General features: G+C 35.2%; 1 pseudogene; it reads left to right on the top strand.

Annotated features, from left to right (window-relative positions):
• Window positions 1-1,364, top strand: part of LOC101494586 (uncharacterized) — a 2,345-nt pseudogene extending 981 nt beyond the window's left edge.
• The last annotated feature ends 2,712 nt before the right edge of the window (window positions 1,365-4,076 follow it).

Raw genomic sequence — 4,076 nt, 5'->3', positions numbered from 1 at the left:
GAGCTAGCCACGGCGGCTCCTTCACTCTCTGACTCCGCGGCCACCGCAGCCTCTGCCTGGACCGGTCCTTCTACGATCTTCGCTCCATCAGATGCCTCCCTCTGCACCTGCTTCTCTTGCTCTTTCTCTAACCTCCTTCGTGAGCACTTCCTGGTCTCTTCACAATTGATTATATGCGGAGACTTGCTTTTGGTACCAAGATCGAGACCTTGAGTCCAGGCCGTTGCATCACCCTCACCTCTGATTCGGTCAATAGAAAGACCAGCACAACTGCTAGTGCTAAGGTCTTTATCGGAGGGGTGGAGATCACGCAACCTGATCTCTTCAACAACGGCATGGTGGTTATTCATGGCCTTCAAGGTTTCATCTCTCCGCTCTCTCCGTTTTCTTGCGACGTGGAGAGGATGACCTCGCTCTCGTTCCCGTTCCATCCAGATCATCATTCTGGTCAACATATCCAGACTTCCGGCTCGGTGCAGCCTGCTATAATGCGCCTGATGCTCAGAGATGCCATGCTCCGGCTCCGTAACAATGGCTTCAGCATCCTAGCCCTCGCTATGAAGGTGAAGTACGCCGAGCTTGTGACTCTTAACAATACAATATGACGGTCTTCGCCGTTGACGACCTTTCGATCTTCTCCGGTTCTCACTCTTATATCATATCAGCAACGTCAGGTTCCACATTGTGCCGAACCATTTCTTGTCGATCGCGGATCTGGAGAAGCTTCCGGTGGGGACTGCTCCGCCGACATTGGAACGAGGCCAACCGCTGCTTATCACAACCTCTGGTGCCGGTGGAGGTTTGACCTCGGCGCCGATGAGGATTAAGGTGCCGGACGTCATCCGCAACGTCAAGATCGTGGTGCACAGTGTGTACTTGCCATTTCCACATATTAATCCTGTGGCTGCGGCTTACGACAGTATCCTAGGAGGCTCAGAAGTCTCAGGAGGAGATCAGACGATGGAAGGAACGTGTGCTGCTCTGGATGGGCATGGAGGTTGTGGTGAGTCCCCGATGCCTCAGGTCAAGCCAATGGTGGAGATCGAAGATCACCATGGCCTGTAATTAATCCTGAAAGTGTTGCTTTGGTGACACGTCTCCGTTTATTTGTTGTCTTTTTTGTGGTCAGTCAAAGACAGAAGAAAGGGGCCGAGGAAGGGGAACCCCTTCGAGTACCAATCCGGTCCATGTGCTGGTCATTCTAAAATTTAGTCAGACTATAGCCTGGGAAAAATGACATATAGAATGTAGATCATATAAAATGAAGGATGATCTAGGGTAAGGCATGGGTGAGGGATTAATAAACTAGCTCGTACCACGTAGGAAAGGGCGTAACCCCACTCTAAAAGTCGTTCGGTTCCCCTCGGGGAGGTTGAAAAAGCTCTTCACAATAGGAGCAAAAAGAAGAATTGTCAAGGTTGTCGGCATATCTGCACTGCACCCGGCTCAGCTCAAGGTGCAATCCAAGCAAAGTGAGAAGAGCAGGCGCAAAATTTACATCCAATAATTCAATCATAAATGTTTTTTCATCCATAGCCAAAGACAAACAAACCAGTAACTTAAGTTGAGATTCTATGGTCTTTATATCTTCTCTATTGCAGATTATTTTTTGAACTTCAAATTAAAATCAACTTTTATGTGAAATATGATTTGTCCAAATTATCTATAAATTTGGTAGTATTTTGATGCGTGAAGAGGTTGTTAATAATAGTAACAATTATCTTTGATTCTAAGAATATCACATAAAGATTAAAAAAAAAAAAAAACAACGTCATATCAAGATGACCAACAACACAATTTTGCACTAAACAATGAAATCATAAATAAAACACGAAAGAAAATTAAATCTACGTGGTATTAACTTTTTTAAATAAAAGGAGAGAAAAAAATGTCTTGGAAGGGTAATTTCATATCCAAAAAATAATTATAAACCACTTCTTTGATGGCTAAAAAAGAAGTGAGGGGTTAGGTTTTTTTATGGAGGCGATTACACTGTTATGATATTTGTGATTTTAAAAAACACATAGTTTTGTGATAAGCAAGAATTTATCTATCTTTATAGCTTTGTTTGATAGGTTAATATGATGTTTTTAATTTGGTTTCAGTTCTATTTCACTATCTTTTGTTTTGATTGATAGGAGAAGTAAAAGAATAAGTGAAAAGTCATTAAGTCAAATGGTGCAGTCACAGTCCATTAAGATCAAACAAATGGAAGAAAAAACTAGTTCCAACAAGAATTAAGACTTGATTGTAATGATTATTATGCCCTTAATAATTGAACGAGGTAAAGGTGAACATTTTCCACTCCAATGCAATAGAGATTACTGTTTGACCATAATGGCCATTACGGATGTAATATTCCCGACTTCTACTGTTGAGCTGTTTATCTTCTATGAAATTCTGATGTTTTTTTTTTGTAATTAAAGCCCATAAAGACACTTGGGACTATAAAAAGAACAAAATACTCAGTTTGACACATATTCCTACTCATAAAACTCTTGTTTTGTTCTTGTAGTTCTCTAACAAATTTATAGTTTTAATAATATTCAATATTTTCTATTTATTTTGTTCTTTTACAATTCCAATGTTTTTATATTTATGCTTTGATTCTATTATGATCATGTGTGAGTAGATGTCCTTGTTTTGGGATTGTAGGATTTTTAATGATGGATCTCTAACAATTTCTATTTCTTTCTTTTTCTCACGGGTATTGATCTTTTAATCTAATTCAGATAAAAATCATGTTTGCACTTGAATATCAAATGATTACTAAAAAGTGAATTTGATATCTGACCCACAAGATTGAATAAGAGAATCAAATCATGAAAATAGATATTGGTTTTCTTGAAATCATGAAAGATAGTTTCTCTTAATGGATTTTGCTAATACATCAATCATAAGAATAGGTTGGTTATTAGTTTAAAATACACTTTGTCTCTTTGAAAGAAAACATTAGTTATAATTATTTATCTGATTTTTAAGAGTTTAAGACTCATAATTTGGAGAAGATTAGTTTTATTGTATTCATCATTGTGAAAAACTACAATCTCAATACTTTATTTTTATTGTGAATTTTAATGAATAAAAAATCACTATCAACAATCATCATTTAGCAAATCATCATAGTAAAGAGAGATTGATACTTATAACAAAGTCTTTATATGAGAATGATAATTTTTACTACGCGATAATACTGTACACTTGCGGGCTTATCATTTTGAATACCATTATTTTATAAGATTTAATTGATATGAACCGTCAATTAAAAAAATTGGGTTAATAGTGCTTTTGGTCCCCGTAATATGAGTCTAATCCAATTTTTGTCCATGTAAAATTAATTTTTAATTTTGTCAGAGGTATCTACTCACTTGTTAAACCGCCAAATTAATCTATGACTTTGTAGGATCGTCTCAAATAGATATATGAGAGTATAAATATTTCAAAAGCATTATTGATTGTGTCAAATATTACTCATACCAACTCTTTTGATGATAAGTGGTTAAATATAAAGACCAAATTACAAATTCAGTATTGTTTGAAATTGATAGTAAATTGTTTAATACATAGACCTAATTGATAGTAAGTGGTTAAATATAGTGACTAATTTGACAGTTTAGTTGTACACAATTTGACAAAATGACTTATATAAGTAATGTTTGATAGATTCATGGACTATTTTGAATAATCTTAAGAACTTATTTGAGAACATCCTAAAAAGTCAAGCGTCAATTAATTTGATAATTTATCGATGTTAGATTTATATTTATCGATGTTATATTTATATTACCACGTACTAGTGTATGTGACTCGTACTTTGTATAAGTTAGTTTCACTCAAAAAGAATAATTACTATATTTATATGTCAGTATTGTTTAAATAATTGTTATTGTTATATTCTGTTGAAAAAATAATAATAAAAATATTTATTAAGTGTAATTAATAAGGGAGCTTTGTTGGAACATGGATAGTTTCACTATCCCAATGTCTCAACAATTTAAAAGAAAAATAGTCTATAAGAATTAATGAAAAAAAATTTAAATTAAAAAAATAGTGATATAAAATTCCAATTGTATATG

The sequence above is a fragment of the Cicer arietinum genome, unplaced genomic scaffold (genome assembly GCF_000331145.2).
Source record: "Cicer arietinum cultivar CDC Frontier isolate Library 1 unplaced genomic scaffold, Cicar.CDCFrontier_v2.0 Ca_scaffold_3979_v2.0, whole genome shotgun sequence".
Lineage (NCBI taxonomy): Eukaryota > Viridiplantae > Streptophyta > Magnoliopsida > Fabales > Fabaceae > Cicer > Cicer arietinum.
This window is presented reverse-complemented; position numbering and strand designations above follow the sequence as displayed.